Genomic DNA, 19,826 nt, shown 5'->3' on the forward strand with positions numbered 1-19,826 from the left:
CCTAATATAACGTCAAATTCTCCTAACTTAAATGGTATCAAATCTACACAAAACTTACTACCAGAAATCCCAATCTCACAATTCCCGCAAACTTGATTAACAGATACACGTTCTTGATTTGCTAATTCCACAGTCATTATTTCATTTAAACACTCCACTGGACAATTTAACTTACTAACAAAATCTTGTGAAACAAACGATCGGGTTGCTCCCGAATCTATTAACACTTTGGCACATAAAGAATTTACATTAAGCGTACCTACTACGACATCCGTATCCTGGATAGCATCTTTCACAGACATATCAAAAACTCTAGCCCTTGGAGTCTCATTCACTGTTGGGGTAGATCCCATAATCCTTAATGCATTACTGACTGGGGCTGGTGTCTTGCAATCCCTGGCCATATGTCCTGGCTTCCCACATTTAAAGCACGTAAATCCAATGGCTGGAACCTTTACTGCTGGATTCCGGATAGGCTGATCCTTGTTTGCTGACTCTCTTGCTGGCTGATTCCGGCACTCCCTCGAATAGTGCCCTTTCTGGTTGCATTTGAAACATACTATATTCAACTTATAACAAATTCCCCCATGCTTCTTCCCACACACTTGACAATCCGGAAAAGTTAGTCTCAACTGATTTGGCTGATTTGCATTAACTGGACGGTTGCTCTGGCCTCCGTCTCCTGCATTCTGTCTCCTGATATTAAAGTTACTCCCTGGCTGAAACTTTCCCTTCTTAAAATTTGGAAATTTCCCTGTTTGTGACTGGCCTTCATTCCCTTCAAATTTTCTTTTCTTGTTTTCCTTTTCCTTCTGGAACATCTCACTCTCTGTCTCTGCGATCATAGCCTTCTGTACTACTCCTGCATAGGTATCCAATTTAAAAATGGCTACCTTCCCCCTGATCCATGGTTTCAAACCTTGCTGGAATCTTTTAGCCTTCTTCCTGTCAGTATCCACATACGACGGTACATACCTTGATAATTCCTCGAACTTACCCTCATAATCTATTACTGACATGTTCCCTTGCTTTAATTCAAAAAACTTCAGCTCCATTTGATCCTGAAAAAACTGAGGAAAATATTTTTCTAAAAACAATTCCTTAAACCTTTTCCAAGTAATAACATCTGTACCTTCCAATGTCTTCACCATCTCCCACCAATATGAGGCCTCATTCTTCAGATATTAACTTGCAAACTCAACCTTCTGCTTTCACTAACGTAAATGCCTTCTCTATTTCCTTTAGCCAAACATTTGCTTCAATTGGCTCTAAGGAACCCTTGAATTCTGGTGGATTTACTGCCTGAAAAGTTTTAAAGGTTACTTGGGGGTTGGTCTGCCTTTGTTGTTATTGTGCCAGGTGAACTGTTTGTTGGGCCAAGATTTGAAGAATCTAGGCTATTGCTGGGTCCATGGGTCCTTGGTTCACATTTGGATTTGTATCATCTTGGTTTTTATTGTTGTTGGTTTCTTCATTCTGGGTGTTGGTGCGGGTATTTCTTCTGGGAGGCATTTTTCTGTAAAGAATCAATCAACTTATTTATCTTTTGAATCAATCTTTTGCATAAAATAAAAGTTTTGTAAAACAGAAATATCTCTTTTTGAAAACAGTTGTAACTAATTAAATTGCATGCTTCTTTACAGAATTTAAACAGTTATTGAAAACAGGGTACATGGTATCATAGGGGTATAACTGGTGCAATAAATAAGGTAAGGTAAAATAGGTGCAATAAAGTAAATGACAGTGCTGGAAAGGAAAAAGGTACTGATATATATATAGATCAAAAGTTTAGGGTGGTACAAGCGTAAAGACGCTTCGGAAGTAAAAGCAAAAAGGGGTACTACAACCTACTCACTAGTCAGCATAGCTAGTCTATAAATACAACTCAAAAGTCTACTGATACACACTACACACTAATGTACATACTACATAACCATAACAACACTGCTCAACATCTCCATTTCTGAATCTCTGACTCAGCTCCAAGGAAACTCTGGTCCTGCTAGCCTCTCAAAGTCCTCCATCACCTCAGTAGCCCAGCCCATCAATGCATCAGGGCCTCTGCCAGGTAGTGTAACTCCATGTAGCCTAGCTTCAAGAACCCTCCGCGTCACGTGAATCTCCTCTAGAAGCTCCCTCACACCACGATCAACATCGTTAGTCCTAATGATATGTTGTAGCTCTCTGATCTGGGCCAACAAGGAATCACGCTCCAATAGAAGAGCCTCATACCGGTAATAAGGAACTGGGGGCAATGTAGACTAGAATGGGGCACTCGCAACTGAATGCCCAGTGGAATCTGAATCAGCTGGTGGGGGTCCTCTGACAGGTGGCCTCATGCCTGGAGGTGGAATAGCCTGCAGTGATACGGGCTGCAACACAGGTGGAGGTAGTATAGCCAACACTGGTGGAACAACAGGGCGTGGATCCGAAGACGGTACTCCAACTGAAGGCTCTGAGTGATCAGCTGATACGGGAATAAAGGAGTCGGCCATCGCTGCTATCTAAAATCATATCGCAATATAAGAATCTCAAACCATAACACAAATTACACTAATACCTGATATACCGAAGCACTCAACCTCTCGATGTTCTATCTTTCTTATTCCTTACTTCTAATCCTAACCCTCTACCCATTCCCGTCAACCTAGGCTTGTGTCAGTGACTTATAACCTGTAGCTCTGATACCAAACCTGTGGCGCCCTCCAAACCCGGGTCAGAAGTTTGGGGTCCACACACCTTATTTATAACCTGCTTATAACATTAATACAGATAATAATAATATGAAAAGACCCTATTTACCAACTACCACGGATCGCAACAGGTTAAAGTATGCACACAAGCCACACATCTACTTATATTACATACCGTTCAAATCCCAATCATTCAAACTCAAACTGAGTATTAAACATTATTACAAACTTTTACAGACTTAAATTATCCCAAAAGAAGCCTACTAGCTCAGCTCAATCAACCTGAACCCCTAGCTCTGGCGCTGGACTGGGGATCCGCGGTACCAACCGGTTCCTTCTTAACTGGAAAAGAACAGAAACAATATCGTACAAATGAGCTAACTAGCTCAGCAAGTCATAATGACAAAATTGAGAATAATGATCATCAAGTGAACATGGTTATGATATCAAGTGAACAATGGATTATGATTTAGAATTGGATACTATATTTGTATTTTAAAAACCAAGGTTAGGCTGCTGATCAGTCACACACTAACCCCGAGCAAAGCACACAACACTGCTCTAACTACTGGATCCAAGGCACACATTGGCCTAACTTGACCATTATATGGTCTGACCACGAATCTGGTCCACAATTTTATAAAAACAATCCAATTCCAACATAATAACAGAATAAACAATAATAAACAATAACCAGAATCATTAACAACAGTGAGTGCTTAACAATGAAAGGGTTTCAATCCTTGTACGGATCAACAAGATAATTTTAAAGCTTGGATGCTGGGTAATGAAAGAATTGGATAACAAAGGAATCAACATTTCAGGGTTTCAAAGATTTGAGCTTTCAAAGAATAGGATACAATGGGTTGAGTATATAAGTAACTCAGTTCAGTGTTTGGTTTTTAGTTTATATGTATTTGTGGAGTAGTATCGTAGATTTGTGGTTCGTTTTTGGGGTATACAATAGTCAATAGCTTAGAAAGAATAAAGTTCATGGCTCAAGAACAATAACTGGAATCAGGGTTTGGGTTTTAGTGCCACAAAGCACTTGCAATATCAACAAGACTATCAAGTATTACAGTATCTCGAGAAAGTTCAGAACACTTGCCTGGTATTAGCTTACTACACTGTACTCGCTTCCAATCACAATCGTCTTACTCCTCAACTACCTGTTTTCCCTTCCTACGTCTTGCCTCTTCTGCTCACATATCATAAATATCTATCAATAATCGACTCATAGAATTCTATTCAACATATACTTTTATCTACCCTTCGTTTCACCCAAATCCGATTAACGGATTGAAAGTTACACAATAATCAAGTAAACACCGAATATATAGACCGATAATCAATCAACAAGTCACGTATAACACATAATACATCACATAATCAATGACATATCATTTATAAAGAAGTCTCGGGTCATAGATAGGATTTCTGGTATTTAAAATGATTTTTAAAACATTTTTCAGAATTAAAACGGGTCGTTGGATCAATTTCGGGTTAATAAAGAGGGTTCGGTTGGCCAATTCTGGCTTCGAAACAATTTTATAATAATTATTGAGCCTTGGAAATAATTTAGAATAATATTTTAAAGCTCGAAACTATATTTTGGAATTTTTAAATCATTTTTAAATAATTAAATCTAACTAAATAATTGACTAAAATCAATTAATAATTAATTAAATCAATTAATCAATTAATTTTCAAATTAATTGACCAATTAATCAATTAAAATTAACTGAAATTAATTAACTAATTAATTCAGATTTATTTCTCAATTAAAAATAATTTTCAGAATTAAAATACTAATTTTTAGAATTTTCAGAAATTAAAAATGAATTTTTATAATAAAAATAAATAGGAAATATGATTTTTAAACATTTTTAAAACAGGAATCCACTTTTTGCAAAGTCTGGAAACTTTAGTGACCTAACTGTATCGTTTTTAAAACTAGAGGGACCAAACTGCAATTTTGCAGTCCAGTCGCCGGAAAACGTCGTGGGTGGATGGAGAACTTGACTCCGGCATCCTCCCACCACCACAAGCTCCAGATAAATACTACACAATACCAGGAATTTATATCTGCAATCAAAATTCACCAATAATCCCAGACTTGGCCAGAAATTGGCCAAGAACATCGCCGGTTTCCGGCGAACATCGGAAAACTTCAAGATACAACTCCCTTCGATTCACTAATCCTCTGTCAACGAGCTATATATCAATCGATTGCAAATTTGATAAGGAACACCACCCACTATAAATCAACAGCTAATAACCCCTAAATCAGAAACCCCCAAATTTCAATTGAAAACATTCATACGGGTTATAAACCCTAATTTTGAAATTCGCAAAATTAAACCCACTTTTAAGCATGTTATTGAACTCCAAATCAGACGTATGACATATGAAAATCATCAGGAAAACAAGCTCTATAACATGCAAGCATCAAATCATACAAACAATCATCCGAACAAAAATTCATATTTTTAATCAAAATAATTCAAAAATAAATAAATTTATATAAAATCAACGTTTGATTCTGCAGTTTTGAAACTTGTATAATCTGATAGTACCCTTCAAAACCTCCGTTTTGGTTACTAGAACTTCCCGAGCAGATTTCAATAACACCTCCAAATAGTAGTTTGATTCTCAGAAAGATTTAAGAATATATGATTTTTCTCTGTAAATTATATAATTATCTGTCTGCAAATGATTTTGATACGAAATAAAATACGAGAAAAGGCTATTTATAATTACGGAAAATTAGTATCTCGTTGGAACATTCCGGATATAAAACGGTACGTTTATTTAAAAAAACTGATCCAAACGGTATCGGTTTTCGGGATAATTATCCAAACCAGTACAATTTGTACTGCGGTCTTGGTCTCAGCGCCTGGTTACACGTACTACGAGGTGATAATGGGGATAGTTTAATAAAAAGCTCCCGTTTATCGAAAATACGGGTTTTATTGATTTACCGAAACGAATATTGTATCGAAAATGTTGCGCCGGGACCCGCGCAGAACAAACCGTACGCTGGATCGAAAAAGTCGAAACATGGAATATGCTCGGAATATTACAATTAGGTTAGGAAGGAGTTCTCGGAAGAGTTTCGGGTTCCAAAAACGTAACAACGGATGACGTCGGTTGGTTCCCGTTTTTATAAAATAGATTTTAAATGCTCGGAAAAAGATTTTGTAAATTTCATATGATCCTTATAAATCCATAAATCAACATAAAAATAATTAGGAAGATATGACAATTATCTATATTTTATTTTGGACATATAAAAATTAAAATACTCAATTAATAATATTTTTAAATATCCAAACACCGATAATACTTAACAATTAATTCATAGAATAGATACTGAATACACATAATATTTATTTAATAGCAAAAGTAATTACACGATATATCCCGGATATTACAAGTACATTGGGGAAGGAAGAGATAGGAATAACAATGGGAGAAAGAACTTTGAAGATCGTAGGAGGGACCAAGACGATCAGGGGCGGAACCCCCAGCCTAGGGGACCAGTCATAAATGCAATCTTTGGAGGACCACGACCCCGAGGACCTGTGATAAACATGATTTTTGAAGGACCAATTGTTGCTGGATTATCCAATAACTCCAGGAAAGCATATGCCAGAGAGGTTATGCATATTGTTGGAGAAGCCCCGAAGAGGGCCAGGACAGGAGTAATAATGGCTTTTGATGATTCTGACCTAGAGGGTGTGAAATTTCCTCATGATAACCCGCTGGTCATAACACCTATAAAAGGAAACAGCCCGGTTAAGAGGGTCCTTGTGGATAATGGTGCTTCAGTGGATATCTTGCTTTATGACACCTTTTTAAGGATGGGTTATAATGACTCCCAATTGACCCCAACCGACATGCCGATATATGGATTTGTGGGAGTGGAGTGCCCCATGAAAGGGATAATCAAGTTGCCAACAACCATAGGACAGGAACCAAGGCAAGCAACACAGATGTTGGACTTTGTGGTGGTGAAGGCTAGTTCAACTTACAATGCTATCATGGGAAGAACAGGGATACATGCCTTCAAGCCAGTCCCTTCTTCCTACCATTCAGTTATGAAGTTTCCCACCCGGAATGGGATTGGAGAAGAGAGAGGAGATCAAAAAATGGCTAGAAGTTGTTAAATAGCCTCTCTGAGGGCAGATGGAGTCAGGGGGCAGGTTCTGCCTATTAAAGATCTGGATATTTGAGAGAATGATGTGAAAAGAGGGAAGCCAGCAGAAGACTTGGTTTCGATTCCTTTAGCTCCCGAGGATCCCGAGAAGGTGACTTTCGTTGGAGCCACACTAGAGGAGCCCCTTAGAGAGAAATTGGTGAAATTTTTGCAAGAAAATAGTGATGTGTTTGCATGGTCAGCAGCTGATATGCCAGGTGTTAGGGCGAAAACACGCGCTAAAATTCATGCAAGTATGCGCGTTCGCAAGTAGTATAAGATATAAATCAGATTCGTTCCCACAAAGACTGGTTTAGGTTAATTTTAATTTATGCACCTATGCAACAAAGTATGGTTATCACTCAATGCTAAGACAAATAACAAATTGGGTTTCTATTAAACTAAGAGATTATACTAAATAACATTAACTAAGAGAATTGAGTTAGAATTACTATATATGACAAACATAGGATTCTAACTTCATTAAATACTTCATTCAATAGCCTTATTGTTCTTAACCTTAGCATGTAATGGTGATGACACTAATCAGATAACACGAAACTAGTAAACGCCAACTTTTGTTGTACGAATATCCTACTACCAAGCATCCACAAAAGAGATAGAAGTTGAATAGACACCAATTATGCTTAGTCCTTATATGTCTATAAGAATTGAAAACATAACAGTTTAATGCGCAAGTTATCTATCGTGATTACATAGGGCAAGTAAGATGGTTAAAATTACCTATGAATCATGCATAACAAATACATGAACCTATGCTAGCATGGCAAGTTCTAAATCTCTAAATTCACTATCGTTTCAGAAGAGATTAACACGCTATCTTATATGTTAGCTACGCACATAAGACGAATATGTTGGGCTTGCTGAGCATGCCTAACTCCATATTAGCATGATATTATCCGCTTTGGGCCGAGCCCGCACGAGTTTGGTTATGGGCACCTCCCAAAAGGCCTCATTCTAATTGGAGTTGTCTGGCTGCTTATATTCTAGCAAACTGCCCCTCCCACAAATGATGTGGGACAACTCCTAACAATCTGGTATCAGAGCTATGGTTGTAACGATCCAGAACAATCTCAGTTGGGCTTCCAGAATGGGCCTAGGAAGAGGTAGATGGGCTACCCAGAATGGGCTAAAGGAAAAGGCAGGTGGACCTTCTAGTATGGGCCTAGGGGGAGCCAAAAAGCCAGAAGAATTCCAGTATGGGTCAAGGGGAAGTCATATCACACTATCAGGAGGCAGATCTGACAGGTGTCGGGCCCGATGGGTGAAGGGGGAGATTGTTAAGAGTTGTCCCACATCATTTATGGGAGGGGCAGTTTGGTAGAATATAAGCAGCCAGACAACCCCAATTAGGATGAGGCCATTTGGGAGGTGCCCAAAAATAAACCCGTGCGGGCTCGGCCCAAAGCGGACAATATCATACTAATGTGGAGTTAGGCATGCTCAGCAAGCCCAACCAGTGGTATCAGAGCTATGGTTGAAACGGTCCATAACAATCTCAGATGGGCTCCAGAAGTGACCTGGGAAGAGGCAGATGGGCTTTCCCCAGAATGGGCTCAAGGAAAAGGCGGACGGGCCTTCCAGTATGGGCCTAGGGGGAGCAGATAGCCAGATGGACTTTCAGTATGGGTCGAGGGGGAGTCTGGTCACACTGAAGATGGTAGAATCGACCGGTGTCGAGCCCGATGTGTGAAGAGGGATATTGTTAGGAGTTGTCCCACATCGTTTGTGGGAGGGTCAGTTTGCTAGAATATAAGCAGCCAGATAACTCCACTAGTATGAGGCCATTTGGGAGGTGCCCAAAATCAAAACCGTGAGGGCTCAGCCCAGAGCGGACAATATCATACTAATGTGGAGTTAGGCCTGCTTAGCAAGCCCAACAAGTGGTATCAGAGCTTCAGGTTATAAACGGTCCATAACAATCTCAGATGGGCTCCAAAAGTGACCTAGGAAGAGGAAGATGAGCTTGCCCCAGAATGGGCTCAAGGAAAAGGCAGACGAGCCTTCCAGTATGGGCCTAGGGGGAACAGATAGCCAAATGGACTTTCAGTATGGGTCGAGGGGGAGCCTGGTCACACTGAAGGAGGAAGAATCGACAGGTGTCGGACCCGATATGTGAAGGGGGAGATTGTTACGAGTTGTTCCACATCGTTTATGGGAGGGGGCAGTTTTCTAGAATATAAGCAGCCAGACAACTCCAATTAGAATTGGGCCTTTTGGGAGGTGCCCAAAACCAAAACCGTGAGGGCTTGGCCTAAAGCGGACAATATCATACTAATGTGGAGTTAGGCCTGCTCAGCAAGCCCAACAGAATAAGCACAACCAATACTAGGATATCAATCAATCATCACACATAAAGATATCGAAACAATTAACTATTGAAATCCATAAGTAAATCCGCTAGAATCCCATGACAACGGTTAGCCCATAATTGAACTCATCGTCTCCATGGGTTCCAACGAAAGCATGGTATAAAATAAGGTCTTAATAAACTGAATAATAATTAAAGTATGAATAAACGAGATCTAAATTCAACAAGAATGAAAATGAGCATCCAAAGTTACAACTAATTCAAAGAATCACAAGTAGAAAATAAGATCATCTTTTTTGGAGTTGTTTTGTGCTTCTAAGTCTTCTTCTTGGTATCCCAATCTTCCCGGATGATGAAAACCCTTTTTTTAAGTATATATAAGCCCATATTGGACCTGGACCCTTAAAGTATTCAAATTCCACTCAAAAAACATTTTTTCAGCGAAATCAGCGAAGTCAGCCGTGCACCGGCAGGCGGGCGCCTGCACCGGCAGGCGGGCGCCTGATACCCTTTTGGAAAAATTCCGATGAATCTTATTTTGGCCATAACTTGAGTTCTACTCGTCAGAATTAGGCGATTCAATGTCCACGCGAAGCTAACGAGATTCTGTACAACTTAACAATGGCCTTGGCTTCCAAATCTGGTCACTTTTTATCATATTTCCTTTAAAAACTCCTTTCTTCATTTAACTGATACCTGAAATGTAATAACACAAAAACACATCAAAATACCAACAACTTGAGTCCGAAACACCAATTTAAGCTTGTAATATAGCGTTCCAAGTGGATATAAAATCCACGTATCACACCCCCAAACTTGAATCGCTGCTTGTCCTCAAGCATAAACAGACTCAAAACTACAAAACAAACCTAATGCATGAATGAAACTACGTGAATGCAACTAAATGATAATACAATCGATCCCCTCAGAATAACCATAACCAAATGAATAAGCCAATGCCTCTAAGAATGCAATGACTTAAAATAGAGTTTGAATAAATCCCACAAACCAACTGACAAACCAGAAACGTGCGTGTATGGAATGCTTAACAGATATCTCTCGATACTAGATCAATAACCATAACTTATCAATCATCGAAACAATCAAAAGTTTATAAACAGAATAGACAATAAACGCATTTTGACTCACAACACCTCCTTTCTATTAGAGTTATATAAGGATTCACACTATTATTAAACACATAACAAAGATGCTTATTTCACCGTGCAATGAATGAGGTCCACAAAAGACTTATGCAATAATACCCATGTAGCGAGCGTTAGGTTAGCGGATCCCAGACTATAAAAGCCTTAGGTCACTAGGCACAAAGTCCCCTAGAACTTAATAACTCGAGTATTAAAGAGCTCACTCTTGATTAATTATGCATAAACACATACTTTTTTTTCTTTTTTTCTTTTTTTTCAATAATTTCTGAATGAGTGCGTTTCGCTCCATCTCATTCAACCCTAGACTACTCATAAAAATATGAGCAGGCTACAAGCTATTTGATGCCTAGCCTTACAACAACTAGTAATGAAATCCAATTTTTTCTCCACATAAAAAAATCAGTGTTTTTACGTCATTACGAGAATATCACAAATTCTAAATATAACAAAGTGATTAAATATCAACAACAACCAAGTATGATCATGACTAGATCAAAAGCAACCCTATAAGACTTTGTAAAAATATTTATTTCTGGGATGCAAATCAATTCATTAGGACTTAAACATCCCTCTATTCGCCATCATCACACTCAAATCAACATTAACTTATCAAATATCATAGTTCATCTTAAGGGATCATGCTAAATATGCATGCAAATAAAATTATATGAAATCACATAAAAACAAACAAATATGTCCTAAATGAATAATCATGCAAAAATATGAATGAACTAAAACTACACATGCAATATGAATCTATATGGACACACACACTACTAATCTTTACATTATCACCCCAAACTTAAAATTTTCAATGTCCTCATTGAAGGTAATAATAAGGATTTCAGGAATACCTAATTAGCGGGAAAGTCACCCTCGTCGGGTGGAGGATTAGGTGGCCAATCAACCTCGACACCAGTGGCTCGTAAAATAGTGCCCAAAGCCTGTGTCAAATCTGTAGCAAAATGACGGTGAATGTTGTAACACCCCCAGATCCGGGGTCAGGGATCCGGGTCGTCACGGTCTTTCTTTCCACAATATCACTTCACTTAATTAATAACAATTAACCTTATGCTGTGACCCCACACTAACACACACCACAACCCGTTATAGTCTCAGAGATGAAATTAAAATAAGTACAAGTCTTTGAATCCACAATTTAAAAGTTATTACAACCCAAAATGATTACTTGATAAGTTTGCAGTTAATTTCCATTATCTGCCACAAGTTATAATTATACAATATTTGGTTCCCAAAAGTAGAAGGTCTGATCTACAGATAGATCTACCTCTGCAGCTATAGCAGCTATGATCTCAACGGGAAGGTGCGGGGCGCTTCCCACGCTCTTGCGCTGGGTCTGCTTGAGTCTGGCCATCTTTCCTAACTGTTGTTGTGTGATGAAGAAATAAAGCAAAAGTGAGCATTACAGCTCGCAAGATAATATATAGTGTAAACAATAATGCAAGTATCTAAAAGGATAACTTACTAGAATCCTTTATCATGTGCAAGATAATTACTTACTGGATATAAGTAAAAACAAGGGATGAAGTTACCAATTACTTCACTATACTTATATCATTTATAAAGCTACTTGAACTACCGCTGTTCAAAGTATAATGAGCTTTCAACATTTCATCACATAGATGAGACTACAAGACAAGATTTGAATAGATTAAATCTTTGAAGTATTATTGAAGGAAATGAAGTTATGATATACTTCATTAAGTTCCGATATATATATATATCCACATATACATCTTCTTATATATTTCCTGAAAACCTCTGTCATGTAAGGTATGAACAGAGTTTGTAACATCCAATAAATTTTTGGAAGGAAAAAGAATTGTGGCATAAACCCGATATCTTGCTGATCAGGCAAAGATACCAATAAGTAACCTTTTCTACTAGTAGATGGACGAATTCCCCACTGGTCATCACCCTGGTTGCAATAGGACCTTATGCTGGACTGCCACTCAGCCACTTACGCATTTGATGGACTCCCACTGAGCCACTTACACTTTCATGAACGCCCACTGAGCCCATGTTGCTTATGCCGACTCGATAGATGGACTTACTTCCCGAATGTTGGGTAAGTAATCAATTCATTTACCACAACCGCAACCTTGTTGCGAATATAAAATACACCACAGAGCCAGATCCCTCAGGTTTTGAGCGAGTATTTAAATCCCCTTTAAAAAGGAAGATCTTAAATATATAAAAAAATGAGTTTTGGGATCCGCTCTAACTTTTAAAAATCATTTCAAAGACTCGAAAACACTTTAAAGAGTGTTTGGAGTAATGCTGATTTAATGAAGTAAATCAGTCCCAATATATTAGAAAATATTTGAATATTACTATTTAAATAATATTCCCTTAAAGAATAATCTTTATACATATAATTGAAGTAGAAGTTGTAAAACTTATACTTGAAATGAGTATTAAATAACCAAAGATATACTTATACGAAAGTACTATCTTTATTTGAATAATCAAAAATAAGTTTGATTATCGACACCTTATTCTTTAATAAAATAAAGAATATATCCCAGAAAATAATCGGAGTCATAGGTCCTCATATGAATATTCAAATAATATTCATTAAATAATATAAACTGAGTCATAAGCCCTCGAATGAATATTCAAGTAATATTCATTAAATAATATAAAGTGAGTCATAAGTGCTCGAATGAATATTCAAGATAATATTCATTAAATAAAATAAAGTTATCGAATAAACCTTATTCGATTAATAGTTTTAAAACTATTCATATATATATATATATATATATATATTATACTCGGGAGCCTCGCCTCCCGGTTTTAGAAAATGTTCACCTTTTGATCCCCTATACTAAGGGTATACTCAAATACCGCTTATCTCTAACATAGGTATTATGCAACTAATAAGCATTTGAACCAACAGATATATAAATCAACAATACGAAACAGGCATGCATATATACCATATCACATGCTACAATATATCGCAAGAATTTGCTAATAACAAATATGCATTTATCACAAGATCATACATATACACATATACATCAGAACAACAGTTATACGGGTAGAAAACTTGCCTGAGCGACTGGGGGTTACAAATGGCTTGGGACGAGTCTGGTAACCTATAAACAACATATAAGTTGGAATTAAACCAAATTCACTTGTAAATCTATACTTTAACCAAATTAGACTCTAACGCTCGCTTCGCGCTTACTGATTCTCTTAAGTCGCCCGAGTACCCTCGGCTCCTCCATTTTTAATAAATTAACCATTACGAGTTTTAAGGAGATTCTTTCGCGAGTGTCTTACCAACTGCCTATTACACTTTACATAAATGTTTCATACTCCAATTAGTCATTTAAGGTCTTTAACCTATGTTTCAAAGTAAGGCGAGGGTAATGGTTCGCTCGCGGAACGTCGTTACTTAAAACGGCCGTTTCTCCTAAACCGTACATCGGAATCAAACGAACCACATATCAAAACGAAGATCGTAACATGAACTATCTAATCATGGCAATGGTCAAAACCTAGCAGGGAGTTCTCGGGTCCTAATGTTATGAACAAAAGCAGTCTAAAGTAAATCAGACATTACGATGACTATGTTTACGCGATTTCCCAAATTTAAAACACTCCAATTCACATCAATCCAACTACCAATCACTAACAACTCAAGATACACATCAAAGCTACTGATTTTAGTCATAATAAGCTCAAGGATCTAAATCCAATCATATATTATAACATCTCCAAATTCAACTAATACTACTTAACAATTAAGCTCGAATCATGCTTATCATTCAATTTACTACTCATCCATCCAAACCATCTCCAAACTTTAACATTCAAACTTATTAATAAAGGGTGAGAAGATTTATACCTTTCTTGGAGGGTGGAAAGTTACTAGGGAGCTTCAAAGAACCTTGATCTATCGTTATATAACCTTGATCTTGCAAATGAAATCAAGAAACACAAAGTTAAAATTTGAAAACACTATTCACCCTAATCTTTGGTGAATTAATTAGCTATGAAAATCATGGAATCTTGAGCTTAAACTTATGGCTCATCTAAGTTATGAATTATGGAAGCTAAAGAAACAAACCTCTTGATTTTTGAAGGTGTGTAGCTAGGGTTTTGAAATTTTCCTCCTTGGTTTAAGAAGAAAAAGCCGAGAGCTTGTTCTTGAAGAAGAGAAGTCAATTTCTATTTTTGGCGAAATGAATTCTTTTTGGCTTGGTTGATTTTGATTTGTTTTGTTTTGCTTCTTACCTTTTTACCATGGTAATTATTGTGTGGTTCACAATCATCCAACAATTCTTTCCCTTATGTCATGCTTATGTCATCATGTGATGTCACCCTCCCTCCTTTATCCTCTTCTCATTGGTTGGATGACATCATCCCCTCTAATCTCTTTGATTAGCTTCTAATTACTTGGCTAATGACCGCTGATCTGTTATACGGTTTGCTTAACTTTCGTTTTCGTTTATCATTTGAGGGATCATACCCGAAATCTATTACATAGGTTCCCTTAACCTTTCTCAATACATTATATTCCTTTTTATGATCCTCTATTAAAATCCTTGAATTTAAATCCTTTTATCCTGTTACCTCATACTCAATTCTTTCGATATCTGGTGGATTTTCGGGAAAAATCAAAGTTTTCGGATTTGGATTCTGACGATCTTTACATACACTTATATACCATATAGAGTACTAATAAAATCTCAGAATATCCATATAAAAACCCCTACATAGTGTGGCATGAAAAGTTTTCTTGTTCAGCAAAAACACTATTCATAAGGGTTACAAAAAGTTCAAAATTTTGGGGGTTATTACAAATGTCGTGCATGGCCTCCATATGCCTAATTACTCGCTTGTACTGCTCATCACCAACACCAGTCCTATCAACTACCCGTTGCACATGAGAAGAACCCTCTATAGGCATTGGAGGGTTCGTTCGGCTACCCTCTACATCATTAAAGATATATCCCAACTCCTTACCATGGGGTGCATCTAAGAATGAATAATTCAAGTGATCTGGTAGTCCGTTGAGCTCAAGTGTGGAGCTTCTTCAATAGATGGTTCAAAACTCTCTTGAAATTTATTTAACTCTACTAACCCAAGAGAATCGAATGGCATATCCAACTTCCTCTTCCACGGAGGTGCATTCAAAACCTGCAATTGCTCTACTTTAAAGCACTCCTCTTTAGCTGTGGGTAACTTTATTTCCTTGAACACATTAAAAGTGACCTTTTGATCGTGAACCTTCATCGAAAGCTCTCCTTTTTGCACATCGATCATAGTTCGGCCAGTAGCTAAGAATGGTCTTCCCAAGATAATGAGAATCTTCTTATCTTCCTCGAAATCAAGAATTCCAAAGTCAGCAGGAAAGATGAGTTTATCCACCTTGACCAAGACATCCTCCACTATACCTCATGGATAAACGATGGAATGGTCAGCTAGTTGCAATGACATGTATGCTAGCTTCAGATCAGGAAGATCAAGCTTCTTGAAGATAGACAAGGGCATCAGATTGATGCTAGCTCCTAAATCATATAAACACTTGTCGAACGACAAGTTTCCGATGGTGCAAGGAATAGTGAAGCTTCCAGGATCTTTAAGCTTCGGAGGCAACTTTTGTTGTAGCACAACACTGTATTCCTCCATTAGAGCAACAGACTCTAAGTCATTGAGCTTCACTTTCGGAGAGAGAATACCTTTCATAAACCTCGCATAGCTAGGCATCTGTTCAAGAGCTTCAGCGAAAGGTATGTTGATATGAAGTTTCTTGAACACCTCCAAAAACTTCTCAAACTGCTTATCCAGCTTTTTCTTCTGCAGCCTCTTAGGAAAAGGAGGTGGATGATAGATCTGTTTCTCCCCTGTATTACCCTCAGGAGGAGTGTGTTCCACAGTTTTCTTCCTTGATTCCACCTCAGCATCCTTCTGCACTTCTTCTTCGGCCACAACTTCATTTTCTGAAACTTGAGATTTTTCAAGCCCTTCGTCTTGCTGAATTTGGGGGCTTGCGACCTTTCCAGACCTTAAGGTGATGGCGTTCACATGTTCTTCAACTTCCCTCTTCCCTGGATTTGTTTCTGTATCACTAGGAAGCATTACTGGTGGTCGATTAAATAAGGCATTAACAATTTGCCCTATTTGGTTCTCCAGAGTCTCGATAGAAATAACCTGGCTTTGGCATATAAGAGCCTGGTTTTTGCACATAAGCCGCAACTCCTCCAATTCAGATTTTTCATTCGAAGATAGACATGCACCAAGAGTTAGTTGTTTTGATGTAATTTGTTGTTGAAAACCAGGAGGGTTGAATAGCTTATTTTCAAACTGCTGGAACGGCTGTTGCATCGTATTCTGATTGTTGCTCCAGCTGAAGTTAGGATGATTCCAGTTGTCAGGATGATAAGTGTCTGGAACTGGTTGCTGCGATCTCTGAAAGTTGCTCACAAACTGAGCTGAGTCACTGGATATAGCGCATTGCTCCGTCACATGCGAACCTGCACATAGCTCACAAACACTGGTTATCTGATTAACACCCAAGTTAGCCAGAGAAACGATCTTCATAGATAACTCCTTTAGTTGAGCAGTGATAACCATAACTATATCCACCTCAAGAACTCCTGCAACCTTGCTCTGTGGAAATCTTTGGGCTGGATACTGATATTCATTAGCAGCCATCAGTTCAATTAGATCATAAGCTTCCTCATAGCTCTTCGCCCATAATGCTCCGCCTGATGCTGCATCCAGCATGGGTCTGGACTGTGCTCCCAAACCGTTATAGAAGCAATTGATGATCATCCAATCGGGAATTCCATGATGAGGACACTTCCTAAGCATCTCCTTGTAGCACTCCCAAGCTTCACACAAATATTCTCCCGTTTGCTGCGCAAATTGAGTAAGAGCATTCCTCATTGCAGCTGTCTTCGCCATAGGGAAGAATTTAGTAAGAAATTTCTGAGCAAGATCCTCCCAAGTAGTAACTGAACCAGCTGGTAGAGAGTGTAACCAGCTCTTAGCCTTGTCCCTCAAAGAGAATGGAAACAGTCTCAGCTTCACAGCATCTTCAGAAACACCGTTGAACTTGAAGGTGTCGCAGATCTCAATAATATCCCTAATGTGCATATTGGGATCTTCCGTTAAAGAACCCCCAAACTGGATTGAATTCTGCACCCATTGAATTATGCCAGGCTTGATCTCAAAGGTATTACCTGTGATAGCTGGCCTGGCAATGCTAGATTGAATTTCATTGATCTTGGGTTGAGAAAAATCCATCAAGGCTTTCGTTCGTGCTGCTGGGTCTCCCATTATAATGAGTACCTGAAACACAATAAGTATACCGTGAAAGTAAAAGAGTCCAAGTCAGTGAACTTTAATGACCACTGATGACAAGCACATAAACTAAACAATTAACACCGAGTCCCCGACAGCGGCGCCAAAAACTTGTTAGGGCGAAAACACGTGCTAAAATTCCCACAAGTATACGCGTTCGCAAGTAGTATGAGATATAAATCAGATTCGTTCCCATAGAGACTGGTTTTGGTTAATTTCAATTTATGCACCTATGTAACAATGTATGGTTATCACTCAATGCTAAGACAAATAACAAATTTGGTTTTTATTAAACTAAGAGATTATACTAAATAATATTAACTAAGAGAATTGAGGTTGAATTACTATATATGACAAACATGGGATTCAAACTTTATTAAATACTTCATTCAATAGCCTTATTATTCTTAACCTTAGCATGTAATGGTGATGACACTAATTAAATAACACGAAACTAGTAAACGCCAACTTTCATTGTACGAATACCCTACTACCAAGCATCCACAAAAGAGATAGAAGTTGAAAAGACACCAATTATGCTTAGTCCTTATATGTCTATAAGAATTGAAAACATAACGGTTTAATGCACAAGTTATCTATCGTGATTAGATAGGGCAAGTAAGATGGTTAAAATTACCTATGAATCATGCATAACAAATACATGAACCTATGCTAGCATGGTAAGTTTTAAATCTCTAAATTCACTGTCGCTTCAGAAGAGATTAACACGCTATCTTATATGTTAGCTATGCACATAAGACGAATAAGCACAACCAATACTAGGATATCAATCAACCACCACACACAAAGATATCGAAATAATTAACTATTGAAATCCATAAGTAAATCCGCTAGAATCCCATTACAACGATTAGCCCATAATTGAACTCATCGTCACCATGGGTTCCAATGAAAGCATGGTATAAAACAAGGTCTTAATAAACTAAAAAATAATTAAAGTACGAATAAACGAGATCTAGGTTCAACAAGAACGAAATCGAGCATCCAAAGTTATAACTAATTCGAAGAATCACAACTAGAGAACAAGATCTTCTTTTTTCGGAGTTGTTTTGTGCTTCTAGGTCTTCTCCTTGGTATCCCGATCTTCCCGGATGATGAAAACCCTTTTTCTTAAGTATATAGAAGCCCATATTGGACCTGGACCCTTAAAATCGTCAAATTCCACTCGAAAAAGGCTTTTTCAGCGAAGTCAGCCGCACATCAGCAGGTGGGCGCCTGCTACCCTTTTGGAAAAATTCTGATAAATCTTATTTTGGCCATAACTTGAGTTGTACTCGTCAGAATTAGGCGATTCAACTGTCCACGCGAAGCTAACAAGATTCTATACAACTTGACAATGGCCTTGGCTTCCAAATCTGATAAATTTTTATCATATTTCCTTTAAAAACTCCTTTCTTCATTTAACTGATACCTGAAATGCAATAACACAAAAACACATCAAAATACCAACAACTTGAGTCCAAAACACCAATTTAAGCTTGTAATAAAGCGTTCCAAGTGGATATAAAATCCACTTATCACCAGACATAGACCCGGAACTGATTACTCACAAGCTGAATGTGGGCCCAAATCGGAAGACAGTGAAGTAAAAGAAAAGAAGTTTTGCTCCAGAGAGGCAAAAAGCTATAAAACAGGAAGTAGAGAAGCTCTTAGAGGCTGGTTTCATCGAGGAGATATAATTTCCAGAATGGTTAGCAAACCCTGTAATGGTGAAGAAGGCCAATGGAAAATGAAGGATGTGTGTTGACTTCACTGATCTGAATGACGCATGCCCTAAGGATTGTTTCTTGTTGCCAAGGATAGATACTTTGATAGATGCCATTGCTGGACATGAGATGCTGAGCTTCATGGATGGATTTAGTGGATACAATCAGATCAAGATGCATACGGATGACATCCCAAAGGTATCATTCATCACTGACTTTGGTGTTTATTGTTATCTTGTTATGGTATTTGGTCTCAAGAATGCAGGAGCCAATTATCAAAGATTGGTAAATAAAATTTTTAAGGATCTTATCGGCAAGATCATGGAAGTTTATGTTGATGACATGTTAGTCAAGAGTCTAGTGAAG

At 38.0% G+C, this 19,826-nt stretch overlaps 1 non-coding gene across 1 annotated transcript; it reads left to right on the plus strand.

Annotated features, from left to right (window-relative positions):
- The first annotated feature begins 17,212 nt into the window (after positions 1–17,212).
- LOC141676074 (small nucleolar RNA R71) lies at positions 17,213–17,319 on the plus strand. The gene has a single exon (XR_012556683.1). It is a non-coding gene; the product is annotated as a small nucleolar RNA R71 (small nucleolar RNA).
- Positions 17,320–19,826: the final 2,507 nt, after the last annotated feature.

This window comes from Apium graveolens, chromosome 7, assembly GCF_009905375.1.
Source record: "Apium graveolens cultivar Ventura chromosome 7, ASM990537v1, whole genome shotgun sequence".
In the NCBI taxonomy this organism is placed as follows: domain Eukaryota; kingdom Viridiplantae; phylum Streptophyta; class Magnoliopsida; order Apiales; family Apiaceae; genus Apium; species Apium graveolens.